At 49.0% G+C, this 16,320-nt stretch overlaps 1 protein-coding gene and 1 long non-coding RNA gene across 3 annotated transcripts in view; one reads left to right on the forward strand and one right to left on the reverse strand.

The window, feature by feature from the left end:
• The window catches only part of ELFN1 (extracellular leucine rich repeat and fibronectin type III domain containing 1), an 89,803-nt gene that overhangs the window by 12,851 nt on the left and 60,632 nt on the right, over positions 1-16,320 (reverse strand). The gene's annotated exons all lie outside the window — the stretch shown is intronic.
• Positions 1-16,320, forward strand: part of LOC125700687 (uncharacterized) — a 27,901-nt gene continuing 11,581 nt past the window's right edge. Inside the window, exons 1-7 of the long non-coding RNA XR_007380018.1 lie at positions 1-373; positions 1,651-1,743; positions 7,053-7,228; positions 7,601-7,701; positions 8,009-13,205; positions 14,822-14,887; positions 16,033-16,158. This is a non-coding gene — a long non-coding RNA (uncharacterized LOC125700687). The remainder of the gene's footprint in view (positions 374-1,650; positions 1,744-7,052; positions 7,229-7,600; positions 7,702-8,008; positions 13,206-14,821; positions 14,888-16,032; positions 16,159-16,320) is intronic.

Genomic DNA, 16,320 nt, shown 5'->3' on the forward strand with positions numbered 1-16,320 from the left:
GAGGGTTTTACCACTTTCTTTCATTATTTTTCCAGGAAGCTCACATAACCCTTTGTGTCCCAGGCAGGAATAGGCACTTTTATAGAGAATGGAGTCTGGTGGTGGATCCGTAAAGGGATTTGCTTGTTAAAATGACTTCCAGGGTGCTTGCTATGACTGTTGGTATTTTGTAGGTTGTATTTTTAAAAGCACTCTTCCCTTTCTGTCCCTCTTTTTCCCTGTGAAGGGCCTCATGCCAAAACCGTGGGTCTCTGGGCAGTGCGCAGCCCACCAGCAGCTTCCAGGCAGACAGTGCTGCTGAGCAGTGACAGATGGACAGGAAAACGTGCTGCAGACACAGGACTTCATGCTGACAGCCTGTTCTAATTCCCTGGTAGGTACATAGAACCTCACCTTTCCATCTGTAGGTGTCTACCTGCACATGGGAATTGCGGTGGCTGTGCTGTAAGCAAACACCTTTGCTCACCTCATGTTATCTTGTTCACCTTAAAGTTGGTTCTGCTTCTCCTGTTGGGTGCCTAGGGCTGAACCCTCTGGCCGTCTGCTTTTGGAAGGGGGACTGTGCCCAGACATAGCAGTATCTGGCAAGACCCAGTGCCCTACAGCCTAATTTTAGCTCCCTGCTGCAGGCTGGCTTCCTGTAGTGGGCCAGGAGGAGGTTAATGATATCTGGGCAGCTCTCCAAATCCAATGTAATGTTTATTTAGGATAACAGCATTGCAGAGCAGACCAAGCATGACCCCTTTCCATGCACATCTTACCTGGCATGGCCCTGTTTCCACACATGGAGCAGCTCAGATTTGTCAGCTCTTGGAGGATGGACGAAGAGAGTCCTTTCCTAGATCAAAATAGGTCCTGTACAACCCTGCCCACATATTCACCTCCTAAACCAAACAGATGCTATATTTCTAGACAAAAACACTGTAATAGGTTGCAGATCTATGATGGTAATGGAAATAGACACTCAAACAACCTCCTGCTAAAACTTTACAGGATGCTCCTCACCTGATCCCTTTGGCCAGGAATCTCTAACAGACTGCAAATAACATCCTGGACACCATTGCTCTAGAACAGCCCATGTCTCTGAGGCACCACTTCCAGGTGCTTGTTTTGTACATGCCATAGATAAGATTATATGTTAGAATTAGCATTTAGGGGAGACAGGAATGGTTTAGAGGCCACATGGGTAGTTTGGTCTGACGTGGCTAAAAACATTTAATTTCATATATAATGCTGCCAAGGGCAAAGGGCAAACCCTACTGACCAAAGAGCATTTCATAAGTGCACAGCATGCATTCATCTTGCATTCAAAGCACAGATTCCCCTGCCACAATCACCTCAGTTTGCAGGAAGTCAGGACATTCAGCTTCACTGCACCCCACTGTGCTTAGAGGAGCTGGAGGCAAGGGGTATGGGTCTTTGTTTGGTGGTCCTGTATGTCCTGCATGTGTGCACAGCTGGTTTCAGGATCTGAGAGGTTGCAGACTGACATCTAAGGTGAGGAGGGATGAGAAGAAGCAATAGCCATACCTTCTAACAGGGCAGAGCTCATGGGATGTGTTCATTCACCTCAGCTGTTGTTTATTCATCTCAGCTGTTGTCGAAGAGCTTAATTTCAGCCATGAACTTACAGCATCTTCCTCCCTACAGTGCATCCCCTGCAGTTACTGTGCTATTCTTTTGACACAACGTGAGCAGACATGTGATGGACTCAGTCCCAGGGATGCCCCATGCCAGTACACAGTGAGTATGCTGCTTGCTTGGGGCTGTATGTGGGCTCCCCTCAGGGCTTTGTGAAGGGTTTGGGTATGAGCCATAAGACCTGGGGGCTTGGAATGTGTTGGGGGAATGCTTCTCTTCTAGCAATGAGCACTTGCAGATGCATGTGGCCAACAGTGGAGCCTTTGTCACTTCCCAGGGGGTGCAGAGAAGACTTGTACGTGTTGCCAAAAGTGTTTTCTGAGAGCTGAGTTGCTGGTTCTGGCTTCACTGATAGCTGAAAAACAGTTGCACATGCAAGCTTCCCAGGCACGCTCCAAGAGACACCATGAGAACACCAATTTAACAGGGTCCCTGGAGAGTGCTAGGATGCACTTCCTCCTACCTGAAACATTCAGGAAGATGGCTGGGCAGCCAGATGGCTGTATTCGTGTGGAGCTGTTATTAATGTTTCATCTGATTGTGTTTACAACATGCTTAATGTGACTTCTAGGTTCCCCCAGCAGGTTTATGTTAAGTCTAAACAGAACAACGATACAGCTCTACTGGGGGCTTGACTGGTGAAGCTGGGTGTCAGCTGATCTGCTGCTGAAGTGTGCTCATGCACTCATGGGAATAAGCAGAGCCCATCAGTATCTATAGAGGATGCTCAGCCACAGGCAAGAGTGACCACTGGGTCTCCTATGTGGTGTCAGCAAATGGCTTTACCCAAAAATGCATGGGTAGAGGTAGAGAATCTTGGGGAAATAAGTTGTGTATATAAGCTGTGCTCCAAAGAGATGCTGCTGTGGTGTGACCATAGTTAATGCCTATCTGCTGGTGGAGGGGCAGCAGAAGAAGCTGTTGGTGCATTGGCATGGGCTTGTGGCTTGTGAAAGCCCTCCCTCAGCATCATAGCTGCTCCTCAGCAGTGTCTGTGGTCTCTGGGCCAATGCACGTTCCCTGCTCATTTGTAGACCTACAAAAGATGTGGTGAGTGGAAAGGGAAACTTCAGAGAGTGCAAGACAATAGAAGCAGGGAGCTCTGCCAAGACTTGGATTGCCTGTCCTTTTCATAAACATTTCATGTGGAGGTTACCCAAGTTGAAAAAACAAGTGAACCCAGAACACCCACCCTCTCTGGAGGAATTGAGTTTATCGTTAATAATCTACTGCTAAAAGGGTAACATCTGTTTTGGACAAACTGTAATGAGATTTAAACCCCAGGTGGAGGGAGGACTTCACAGTAATAAATGACTTTCTGTATGTCTAAATAGTTTTAATTTTTTTTTTTCTGGCAGAAATGGCTGCTTTTCACCTCAGGCTTCTTTTTGCCAGCTCTTTTTGTTTAATGATTGCTATTAATTTCCAGGGTGGCAGATGGATTCTAGCCTGGTGTATTCTGAAATGAGGAAAAACAGCCCAGGAAGGTGTGAGCTTGCCATGAATGTGAGCATGGGTCACATGTGTCTTCATGGGATGCCACGTGTGTTTGTTTTCCAGGGGAACTATTGCTTCTTGGTAGCTGCTCCCCACCCCAGGGATCCTCAAGCATCTCTCCCTTTCCTTTGATAGGAAAGGGAATTGGCTCTCTTGGTCACTGCTGGTAGCGCTGCTGGTTTAGACCTTGATACATCAAAGCTGCTGATTTCAGCAAGGCTCTGGGAGGAATTCAAACCAGCACTTAAGCACTTAAGTGCTTTGCTAAATCTAAGCTGAAGTGAGCTGGAGAGCAACACATGGTCCCCAAAACATGGAAAGGAGCTCACTGCCTTGGTTGGGTGATGCCCATGGCTGCTGCTGCCAGAGGATGGGGATTCCTCCTTGGGCATGAAATGCAGGCTACAGTGCTTTTCCCATGTAGCTCTGATTTGTATGGGGTGGGATGCTCCAAATGGGAAGGTGGAGACAAGTGGCTGCTGTTAAATCCAGTGGCCCATGTTGTAAGTTCCTAGTGCCCAAAAAGGCATTTTCTCACTCTTTCTGACACCATCTCCTCAAGGAGAAGCCTGATGAAGAGCTAACTCCAATTAGTGCCTCAGTGTGCTGATGTGTCCTGCCTGCTCTTTCCCATGTTGAAGGAGTATCCCCAGGCCCAGCCCAGGATCTGGGCGTGCAGGGTGGCTGGAGGAGGACCACAAAAAGAAGCTGGTGATGGACCACCACGTGAGGGTGCTCCAGGATGGGAGGATGGGGGAAGGAGGGAGGGTTTCTACTGCTTGGGGTGAGCCCCAGCGATGGAGAGAAGGGCGTAGAGATAGAAAGTGTAGCATCTCAGGTGATGCAGATAATCTCCCTTAATCTCCTGCTCAAAATAACCCAAAGTCAAGTAAAGGAGGGATTATATGGCCTAAGCCACTGTTATCGCCAGGGTGTAACAGACTTAGGTTGCATCTGAAGGGCTGCCAAGGAGGAAGAGGAGTGCAGCAAATGTCGACCTGTTGGCAGTGCCTCAGTGTGAGGGTGTCTGGGGAGGCTGGGGACCCTCCTGGGACGGTCCAGAGAGAGCAGGGCTGCAGGAGAAGTGGCTGCCTGCAGCCTCAGAGGTCTGTGTGGGGACCTGGTCCAAGGTGTGTCCAACTGCATGGAGATGATGCAATCTTTTACACCTTGGTGTTGGTAATAGGTTTATTCTTAGCATGGGATTCTTACCTGTTAATTATTCGAATGGGAGAAGCCATCTTACTCAGCTTTACAGCTGAGAAAACGAGCCCCTGAAGAGGTAAACAGCCCATCAGGTGCTGGAGCAAGGTAGGCAGTTCTTGCTCTCCCGTCACCCAACTCCACCATTTCTATTTTTAATGAAATTTGCCTGATGCACCCTTGGCTGCACGCTCATGATAGCCATGAGGCACTTGTGAGCTGAAGGCATCTCCTACCCTTGGCTAGAAAGTCGCACCCAGGCTCAGCTGCTGTGCTGCTGCCAGCAAGGGCTGAGTTGCAGAGCCCTGTCCATCAGCTCCTGGTGATGCCTATGAGATAGCAGCACAGAAACAGTGTGAAGTGGCGTTGCCCTGGGGAGGGAACGGAGTGTGTTCATTTTAATGAGCTTGTCCATGCCTAAAGGAGAGAGAAAGCGAGAGAGGCCAACCTGGTTTAATAAACTCCAGCATGCAGATTTAATCAGATGGATCATTGTTCCTTGCACAGGGATGAATATATTTAAAAAAAAAAAAAAAAAAAAAAAAGCAAACTTTTCCCCTTTGTTTTTCATTTGTGTTATATGCTACAGTGTGATAAAACATCCTGGGGCCAGCTCACAAGCCAATAAAAGAGATGGTGGGGGAGAGGAAGGTGCTGATCTGTGTGAGCAGGAGGGGTGAGGCTGGGCTCGCAGTGAGGGCTGCAGCACGCTCAGCTCTGGGGAAGATGTGTATCTGGGCTATGAGCTGCCATCAGCACCTTTTCAGACCTCCAGCCCTAAATTCCAGCAGTGCAGTAAGGTTGCAGCTTGAGGAATGAATGTGAGGAGCTAGCTGGTGCTAAAAGCCATCCCTGGGCAAACCTGGCATCTGCACCCTGCTGTGCCACCCCACGCTCCTGCCTTTGCAGAATGGTGGCCCTGCGTGCAGCACAAAGCAGCGTGCAGCTGTAGGGTTCTGTCAGTGCGTGCGCTGGGAGGACACGGCCCTGGCTTGTGGGTGTCTTGCCCTGTGGGTGTACATAAAGCCAGCTTAGGCCAAAGAGTATTTGGTGCTAAATCCTGGTTGGAATACCTGGAGCTGTGGTATCACCTTCCTTTGGGAGGATTGCCCTAAAGTGTGGCATTGACCTGTCCATGAAAATGTCACCTATGGCCATTTGGTGTTAAAAATTCAAAACTTTGCCTTTCTGGCACACCCCCACGTTACTGCTTCATTACTTTATCCATTACTGGGTATGAGCGCTAATAAATAATCCCACTTCCATTCCTACTGTTGTTTAAGTGGTCATTAATTGTGGTTTATATGCTGTCTTTGTATATTTGTGTACGACAGCTTCTTCGTGATTCCTTGATTAACCGTGATTGATTGCGTATTTTAAAATCAATTAAAAGTTTTGCTCTGAAAGGTAAAGTCTTTAGCAGTAATGCTCCAAGACGTTGCCATTTATGATGGAGTTATTGTAGTGCTGGCTGCCATGAGAGCGGCACACTGATCTTTTTTTGTCCGGATCCACGTAGACACGTGTATAAGTGAGCGTGCAGACACTTGTGTCTTTTTTGTCTGAGTTATAGCTGGAAAAGAGGGGGTGGTTTCTCTCAAGGTTCTGGACCACATAGGGTGGGTTGGTTTCATGGCCAGCCAGGTATCACCAACTCTCTTCCCTAAGAGCTGAGTGCAAGTCTTGAGTCCCAAAATGCAAAATTTCCATGCTGGCTTGAGAGCATCGTGCCTTGGCCAGCTCCTCTTTACCAATTAGACAGCTGCCAGTGTGCTGAGCTGAATGGGGCCACCAAGAGGGGTGTGCATCCTCCTGAACTGCTGTTTCAGGGAGCGAGTCTGTGCCTTGTGGGGGTGCATAACTGTGCAGGTATGTGATTCTGGTGGTGATACAATGCTGGTGTGATGGAGGAGGAGATGTGGCTGCTGCCTGGGCATCAGGGCGTGTGCTGGAGCACAGATCTCTCCACGTCATAACACCAAAGCTGGTATTATATCAGTCCTCAGCTCATCGTACTGCTGCTGAGCTGGGAGGATGTGTCCAGCACCAGAGCATGAGGAGATGAGGTTAACGCTGCTTTCTATATGCTCTATGCCTCCTCCTGTAAATCTCAATCCAGCATGCGTGCCAGGGTGCCTCTGCCCAATGCATTGAATCAGGGGTGAGAACACCATGTGGATCTTGCACGGCTTCTTGGATGTGGGAGGAACTAAAATCCCTGGGGGCCAGGTGGAAGTAGGGCCCTGTTTACTGATTTCCACTCTGCCCCCTTTTTCCCCCAGCATCCCAGCTGCACCCAGGAGTGCCTGTGAGGGGAAATCACCAATCTTGTTAACTGATGGGGGAAGTGCTCTGTGCAAGCCCTGGAATGGGATGGTTCTGTCGTATTAACTCTCCCCCTCGCGTTGATGTTAATGAAATAAAGAAATATGATGGTTCCAGACTTTTAAACTTCTTATAGCTCCATTTGCATAATGGCCACTGCTACCCTGAACAGGAACTGATCTGTCGAAAAATATTGTTCCAGCCCTCTATCATTCAGCTCAATGGAAGGCGCAGATTGGCCCACAGGGGCTGTTTTTTGCTGATGGAATGGAGTATGCCTCGCGCCGAACATAAAAAGCTAAAATTAGGACTCAATTCAATATTGTAAAAAAGAAATTGGTTAAAAGTTATAGATCAATAACTGTTAACGTGACTCTATTTTTCAGGCGGGTCATGTTTACTGCTGCTGGTGATGTGGGGACGGCTCCTTCCCACCTGCTGAAGACACTCTGCTGTCCCTTTGGAGCAGTCTGTTGTGGCTCAGCTGTCCTGAGCGACCCTGTGAGCTTTGCTGCAAGCTCTGGAGTTTGTCATGAATGTTTGCTGCACTCTGCAAGGCCAGGTATGACTGCACCCAGCTCCACGACTCTTCTCCACCTTCCTGAGTGACACTTGGCATCAAGCAGTGAGTGATGCTGGTAGCGTCCCTCTGAGATGGACGATGCCTCGCATCTCAGTGCCCCATGTCCCCAGTCCTCAATGCCCTAGAGCATCTCTTCTTGATGCCCTTGATCACTGCTCTCTGCTCCTCCATGCCCTCTATCTCTGCTTCTTACTTATCTACATCTCAGCTCCTTGATTACCAACATCTCTGCTTCTCCTCATCCTGGCTCTCTGTTCCTTGATGATCTAGATCTCTGCTCTTTGATGCCCTAGATTTACACTTATCAGTGCCCTAGATCTCTGCCTGCTGCAAAGACTGCTTCTCTCCCAGCAGACGATTCCTGCACTACTTCCACCAATTTGAGAGTAACTGGATGCTTTCACCCCTGGGTTTTGGTCATGGTGTGTGTTTGTCCTGTCCATTACAGCAAGGTAAGCATCTCTTCCTTCACTATGTGTATTTAAACCACGGTGCCCACGAGCAAAAACTGTCTCTCTCAGCAGCATTGTGAGTTTAGGGAGCACAGCCCCAGACAATGGGGAGCAGGGAGCTGGCTGAGCATTGTGAGCCAGCATGATGATGGTCCTTCTGCCCCCAGTCACCTTGGGCTTGCCTCTGACAGCTCATTACAGCTAGTCTTTGATCACTTGCCTCTCCCCCTCTCTGTACTTGGAAATGCTGGAGAGCTTTCGTGACTGATATTATCAAAATGGACGTTTTTATTTCCAAAATATACAGTGTAATTAGAACTGCAAAGGAAGGGAGCAGCCAGTCCATAAAAACACCCGCTCTGCAACAGTCTCTGTCCTGACCCTGTGGGAACTGGGAACAAAAGACTGCTGGGTTTTGGGGAGAATAATTTCCCAAATAATGGGAGCACCCCTCAGGTCCCAGCCAAAAAGAGCTCTTGCACTGCTCGGGAAGGCTTTGCTGTGGAAATGCTCTCACTCACAGCTGAACATGTTTTGCTGAATTGGGACCCACTGGAAGCATGGATTGAATAGCTTCAACCAGCAACACGGAGACCCTCGCCTAACCCATCACCATGCAAATATGCCTTCTGATGGAGTGATCGAAGGCTCCACTGCCACACACAGCACTGCAAGCACATTTTCAGCTTTGCAGGGCCCTCTCCCGCAGGCAACTCCATCCTGTAGGTGGGAGGGCAGCGCTTCCCTCTGCCAGCTGCTGGCCATGGGCAGAGGCTGCCTCACAGAGACCCAGCTCCCGTCCTTCCCATCTCTACAACTGGCCCCAGGAAACAGCGGACTTCTTAAAAATTGATGGGGTTCATTTCCTGCCTCTGTGCACTCAAAGCATCAGCTCTGCCACTACCAGCAACGTCCACATTAATTACTATCATAATGCAAGTACCTCTGTGTGCGCTGCCTTGCCTGGAGAGTCTGTCCCAGCAGTGACCTGCATTTTGCTTCCCTCAAGACCTTGCCCATGGCTGAGGTTTCCAGAGCTGCTGCATGCACAGCAACAAAGCTGGGATAGCCCCAGAGGAGGAGAGGCAGCAGGAAGGGTCTGCACACAGATCCTCTCTGATCCAGGCTCAGAGGTTCACCTGGTGCATGGGTTTCTCCTTCCCTCCTCCCTGTGTCCTATTGAGCAGCAACACCCCAAGTCTGTGTGGAGTCCCCACGCTGAGTGCCCTCAGCTCTGAGCCCCAGGGTGCAACCTTCAGCATTCCACCACTGAGTCCCTCCAAACAGAAATTTTCAGTTTCCAAGGAAAAAATAATCTGGTCATGGAAAAACACCCAGCTCGCTCAAACAGAGCTGCTGGGGTTGGGGCCAGGCCATGCTGGTCTGCTTTTCAGTGCCCTGTGGACTGCAGAAAATTATGGATTCTTTTTTTTTTTTTTTTTCTTTTTTTTTTTTTTTTTTGCATAAAATTATGATTATCCAGTATTTAACACAAGCATGTCTTAGACCGTGAAATGACTTGCATGAGAGAGATAAAACACTGGAAATTAAGAGGAAGCAGAAGCCAGCAATGCAGAGATCATTGGAAAAGCCTGTTCAGCATGGACCGAAGAGCTCCAATCCAGGTATCGTATACAGCCTCATCAAAGCCAGACCAAGGGTGTCCTCTGAATAAATGAACCTACCAAAATGAGGATCTGGAGGAGACTGAGAAGCACAGGAGAACGCATCCAGAATACTTCATCACTGCCTTTTCCTATCCACCTAAAAATCCCAAAGGGCCTGCAGGCAATTGGTAACAGTTCCTCAGAGAAAGGTCTAGGAATTATAGCAGATCATGAGCTGAACATGAGCTATCAGTGTTGCATCAAGAGGCACGGTGCCCTGGGAGATGTGTGCAGCAGCATGACCTACCCAGGCTCACTACATCATCTCTCTTGCTTGTTCAGTGCTGGTGAGGTCTACACCAGAGCAAATTCTGGTATTGGCAGCTCGTGTCAAAAGGGAGGCAGCAACACTGCAGTCAGCATGCAGGGAACAGTGAGAATGATCAGAGGTCTACAAGACATGACCTACAAAGGAAGATTGAAAGAACTGGGTTATTTAGCCTAAAAGAGATGATGGGAGAAGAGATGTGATAACAGTCTTCAAGTGCTTAAAAGGCTGCTGCCAAGGGGAAGAGAATAATCTGTTCTTTGTGTCCATGGTGGACAGGACAAGAAATAATCGGCTTAAATTACAGCAAGAGAAATCAGGTTAGACACCGGGACGAAACCGGCGAGGCTGAAGCTGGGCAGAGAGTGACGGCAGTGCTCTTGGAGGCAGAGGGGTTCTGTTGGGTTGGGATGGCCGTGGGGAGAGGCCGATGTGCTTCCATATCCCTGCAAGGCCTTTGACACAAGGTTTGGTGTTGCTGCATTTCCCAGAGCAAGGTCATGCTGCAGCCATCACTGCTGGGAGGATGAATCCCAGCCACTTTGTCTTGTGAGAACTTCCAAGATGGCAAAACATGGTTTTGTGGCAAACTGAGAGCACAAGTCAACATTTTCAGTTATTTTTCTTGCAGTGAAAAAATACTTGAAAATGGATTTTATTTTTTTTCTCCCATCTATTTCAGCCATCCTATTGTAACACAAACAGAGCAGAGTGCCCCAGTCGTGCCCCATGGGCAAGCCAAAATGACATAGCCCAAACAAAACCTGTTTGATAACGTCCTTGCTGAAAACATCAGTGAACTCAATCTCTTCCCTTCCAAACAATTAGATGGAGCTGACATACCATTTTCTGAGTGAGGAGATGTTTTCCAACTGGCTCAGAGGGTTCTTGCTACCTGAGAGGCAAAAAGAAAAGGAAAGGCACGCACTTGTCCAAGAGCAGCACTGCTTCTGCTGGCAGCGTGGTGCTGCTGAGTGCGCACCGCTGGCCAAAGATTGAGAGATGCTGTGTTCTCAGGAGAGATGATTATTACCACTGGATTCCAAGAGCAATCCTTTATTTTAAAACCTGCCTCCTAATTCATTTTATATTTACCCATAAAATGTTGGCCAAGGTTTCTGAGAGCTGCGGTCTTTTGGAAAGGCCAAGTCTCCAGCGGAGCTGACTCAGCACAAGCTCTCCTGATTGAAGCGGTGTGAATTCGTACCACCCCTGGGCAGGGATGGAAACAGAGGAGCTGGGCTCTCCCTGCCTTTATTTTCTGCAAGGAGCAAAGCTTGCTGCTGGCCTGCAGGGCTGGGAAGGGGACTGACAAAGTGCATAATTCTCCCTGCTTGTTTCCCCCCTGCTGTGCATCCCAACTTTTGTTCACTTGCAGTTTAATACATCTGAGATGAGAATCAGAAGAAAGAAAAAGAAAAAAAAAAAAAAGAAAAAAAAAAATGAAATCCCTGTAAGTAATTAGTTTTCAGCCTTTCTGCCCAGCATCAAGGAGGGATGCAGAAAATACCCAGCTTATTAAAACATCCCCCTGCTTCCACCCAGGATGCTCTGGGACAGGCATGCCTTGCCTTGGGTCAGGCATCCCAGCTCCTTCCCACACCACAGTGGGAGCACACTGGGACTTGGACTAATTCTAACATAACCCCTTGTGCTAAGCCAGTTTCTGCCTCCCTTTTCCCATGTTGCTGATTGCCCTAGTTGTTCCCCTAGCTCCTGGGCACGATGGTAATGCCTTCCCTGTCTGTATTTGTGAGGCAGTGGTGTCCTAAGCAGCTCATGCTTGGGAGATCAGGTCTCCTCTGCAGAGCCTGGCCTTCATCCTCATGCTATTGTGGGCCCTCCTCATCCAAGGGCTGGGAAGAGAAGAATTTGATACTGCAGACTGCAGTGGAGTCCTATCCCAGGTGGACCAAACTTCCTTTGCTTCAAGGAAAAATTCATGTTAGGATGAAGGGAAAATCAGGAGGAAGCTGAAAGTTGCCCATCTCATACCTTGGAGAGGAGCTGCTTCTGATATCTCTTACAAGGCATTTGAGTGGTGGCCAGGCTATGAAATAAAGCCAAGGCCATTTGAATTGACAGCTCATTCCACACACAAGCAAAGCCCAGAAGGCCATCCAGAGCTGCATAACAACAACGGGCTAATAGATAAGTACATAACGAAAACCTAATGAGAACACCAGTATCTCCTAAGTTCAGCTTCATTCAGAAAGCCAAGAATATGGAATTGAGTCAGTTTGTGTCCAGTGGCCATAATGAATATGCCACAGGAGATGCCCGGAAGGAATAATACCATAAATTGGCAAGGTTGCAGCTGCATTCATCTGCTCAAACAAGAGCTGGTCATCCATAATCCGGCAGTATCAAAGACCAGTACATCAGTTCCAATGTCATTATTTCTAGCTTCAAGTATGGGTGGGAACACTCAAAATCTGACAGCAGCCCCAACAGATGTGTCACTACTGTGAGAGCCAGTGCTGGAAGGCCATCCAGGGGTATGAAGCAGAGTTAATTTATTCTAGCTAATGCTGAGGATCATCAGGGGATTCAAACAACCACCACCTAGTCCTCTGGAGCAGGCTGTGAGTATGTGTCTGGGACATGCATCAGTAATGATCTATTGCAGCTGGAGTCTGCAGCCCCAAACCTGTGTTTTGAGCACCCTACAGCTGGCTCAGGAGCAGCTTGCATTGATTTGGGAGCTGGTCTCCTTTCCTAAGGGGCTAAAAGACGGGTGCAGGGCAGTTGTCATCCCCAGTGTTGGCTGTAGGGGACAGGGGAAGGAAGTCCCCAGCGAGGACCTTCTCCCCAGGTTGTTTGCAGGGGAATCGGGGTGATTGGAAGCCAGCAGGCCTCCAAGCATTGCACAGCGTTATTCATGTAGCAGCTAATGGAGCTTACTCAATCCATAAAGATTTTTAGTCAGGAGTTTGATGTTAATTATGGGCCAAAATATTTAATAGCCCGTTACACTTCCACGAGGCATTTTTTTTAATTAAAAAATGATATATTGCAGAAAAGGGGAAAAAAACAGAGGGGAATAATTGAAGATTGTTTTATTCTGGAATGACCTGAGGCAGGGAAGGCAATGAGGAGCCAGCGTGTTGGGAAACGTGATGGTAATGGCATAGACCTGGCAGCATGGGAAGAGTGGAGCAAGGTGGGAGCAGCTGAACATCTGGGAGAAGGAGCCCTAAGGCGGGTGGGTGGGTGAACAATGAGGGGGTCTGTGCTCTGTGCTGGACTGCCCGACCTCTTGAGTCATTTGTGCTGCAGAAGACCTTGGTTCAAACCCTTCTTTCTGCATCTCTATCAGCCGCCTCTCAGGAAAAACAGCTAAACCCCCAGGGTGGAAATTAGCCTGGAATATGTCAGGGTTGAAGAAAATCTGACATGTCTCGCTCTGACGCTACTCCATTTTTCATTCAACGTTTAAAGATGAGTTGGAGCAGGAGCTGGCTTCGGATGCATTCAGATGGGCTGTGCAAAATGGAAGGGCTTCAGTAGAGCAAGTCAGCACGTCCCATGCCCACCCTGCCCCAAACGGTGCCGACTGGCTGATGAAGGTGAGCCTCCATCTGGGAAGCTGCTATTCAGCTAACTCAAGAGGGGAGGAGGAGGAATGGGATGGAAGCATGTCCTGGGGGTGCCCAGGAAAGATTAGGATGGCTGCTGATCATTGGAAGGAGCTGGACTGTGATCCCCACACTTGCCCAAGTCCTTCCATGGCTCCAGCTCTGCACATCACTGTTGCTCGCTTCCCCCAACTCTACAATGGAAATAATATTATTCCCTCCTTAGAAGGCTTTGAGATGCTCAGTTACTATGGTGATGGGGCCATAAAAGTACCAAAGATAGCAAGAACAATAATAATATCAGACATGGTAAGAGCCAAATAATTGCATTTAGGGCACGCACACAACACAGAAGAGAGCCACCTCCACGCACCACAGCGCTCAGGCTCTGAAGACAACTTGTTACACCAGCAGGCTCACGGCCTATTTAAGAGCTAATTTCCAATCCCTGCACCGTCCACCGAAGGGCGAGGAGCAGCCGCAGCTCTGTGCCCGCTCCCACCTCTCCTCTGCAGCAGCCACAAAGCAGGGAGCAGTGGGATGAGGGCCCTTTGCCAGGACCAACACCAGCACACCAGCACTGTCACACCACGTCCCCGCAGATGCGCGGCCGCCACTTTGTTTGACCAGCTGAGCGTTTCCCCCCAGCACGATGCCGCTGGTGCTTTGGCTCCTTTTTCTCTGCTGCTTTGTCTCCTCCCTCATTTTTTTTTTCTTTTCTTATTTTTTCTTTTGAAATGTATGGGGTTTTAATTGCGAAAAAAAAAACCACATAGCATCTGTGGCTGCTTAATAACACCTGTGCGTGGCGAGGCAGCTTTTCAGCAGCTATTGTCACAGCATTCTCATCTGTGCAGTGCTGAGCTGCTGCTGCGTGGCCCCCTCGGAACTGCTCAAGCAGGAGCCATCCTCGGAGGGCACGTAATTAACAGGTGATGCAAAACAATATGCTGTTAAAAAAATATGAGCGACAAGCCTTCTTACTAGGGGGATGCTCAGGGATGCGCAGGCGATGCCTTTGCCATGCCTGTATGGGAGTGGTGCCTGCAGGCATCCGAGGGGCAGTGCATTTTGGCTTCTGTGTCAACTCTGTATCTCAATCCTTGGTGGGCACCCACCTCCTTTAGACCTGGGAAGCTCAGGTGGGGCCCAAATCCATCTCCCCATTGGGTGAAGGAATAAAGTCCTGTTCCCAGATGGTGGAGCGCTTTGGCCAAGGAATAGAAGAGCAGCACAGCAAACATCTCCGTGTCCAGCCCTGTGTGATGCAGCTCTGCAGAGCCCCGTGTAACCCGGGGTATTTATGCAGAACCCTCTGGGCACTTCCCTTCAGCTCAGCCAATTCGTTCAGGCTTCGAATTTCCCTCATCTCTCAGAGTACATTAAAAAAAATCAATGTAATTACACAGCAAACATTAATTATGATCAAAAATGCAGCTGAGAGGGATTGATCTGGAGGAGATCGCAAGGCTGTAGCTAGCCACAGAACTGCCAGAAAATCAGCTCAACGAGGCTGAGGCCACGGGGATGTGTGGCCTGTCTGAACAGCAAGGCGTCCTTGGAGACACCTGGATTGTGGTTTCTGCCTCTGATTTCTCTTATGGCAGGCACAGGGATGGGTGAGCGCCATAGGGACGGAGCAGCTTCCTGGTCACCACAGCCACATCAGTGAGGTGAGTGGTGCAGAGCCCTCTCAGATGTTACTATAAAGAATATGGACAACTCTGCCTGGCAATTTGCTCAACAGTAAAGCCATCTTCATCTCTGACTTCTTCCCTTAGACCCCAGTTGGATCTTGGAGCCCTCCAGGGATGAGGGTCCCTGCACCCTGCGCTGTCTGTTGGCCATCATGATTCTTAGGAAGCTTTCCCTGAGCATCTCACTCAACTTGGCTGCACTTCAAGCCTATTACAGCTTGTCCAACCAGCCACCAATTGATCACCATCATCTTTACAACTGCCCTTTCCATTCTGGATGAATGTTACACACTGTCTCGCTCTCAGTCTCTGTCCTGGAACACAAACCAGTCCATCTTCCTGGAGCATGTTTTTCCAAACACTCTGAACTCTCTCAATTTGTCTGAATTTCTCTGAAAGTTGTGATGGCCAAACCTGGAGATATGTATCTCCTGCTGTTGCCTTACCAGCACTGAATAGAGCCAAATAAATTACCTCGCTGTCTTCTGTCTGAAACTATTAATACATCTCCAGGCAAGATGTGCCTTTTCTTTCCTTTCCTAAAGCATCAGGTTATTGTCTGCTGCTCAGTTTGAGGGCTACTCTGCTGCCTGAACCTTGGCTGCTCTCCTGCTGGCATACCAGTTCTTCCCCATCTTACATCTGCGATTTTGATATCGCCTTCCTAAGTGAAGCACTTTGCACTTGACTTTATTGGATTTCAGTGTATTGATTTCAAGCCATTTCTTCAATTTATCAAAATCATTTTGCTCTGAGGAATCTTGCAGCAGCTTGTCTTGCATCTGCTCTGTTGACAAAAGGTCTTTAGTCCTCAAGGCTATCAAGCCAGGACTGCATAGTAGTCCTTAAAATATCCAGGAAGTACCATTTGAGAGGCATGGGGACAACAGAAGATAGAGGTTTTAGGCTGGTTTGCACAGAAATGGCCACACAGGGTGCAGAAACAGCAGGAGGAGATGGGGTGAAGCACTGCGAGCGCTGTGGGAACACTACTGGGTCCTGGGGTGAGAGCAGGGCTTCGAGATGCTGGGACCCTGCTGCTGGCCTGGGGACAGCCCTGGATAGATTGGGGGTGATGGAGGGTTGAGCCCTGGGGTTTAATGGTTCCTCTTTCTTTTCAGGCCTGTGTGTGATGAGCTGCCCCGTTGCCCCCTTGGGGCTTGCGTGGGGACATGCAGCACCAGATGTTAATGGCACTGTGTGGGGACAGCAAAACCTGGACTAAGAGACTGGAGTCCATCAGCTAGGTGAGAGGTTTTTGTTATTGCTCCATTCTTTAAGGCAGAGGAAGGCACCTGGAAGCAGATGCTTGTCCTTTGGAGGAGGGAGCAGCTCTTGGCCCTTCTGCTTGGGCACACTGCAGGACCCCGAGGTTTTGGGGAGGCACCCACACCCAGCACCCACCCTGC

Source organism: Lagopus muta, chromosome 15 (assembly GCF_023343835.1).
Source record: "Lagopus muta isolate bLagMut1 chromosome 15, bLagMut1 primary, whole genome shotgun sequence".
In the NCBI taxonomy this organism is placed as follows: domain Eukaryota; kingdom Metazoa; phylum Chordata; class Aves; order Galliformes; family Phasianidae; genus Lagopus; species Lagopus muta.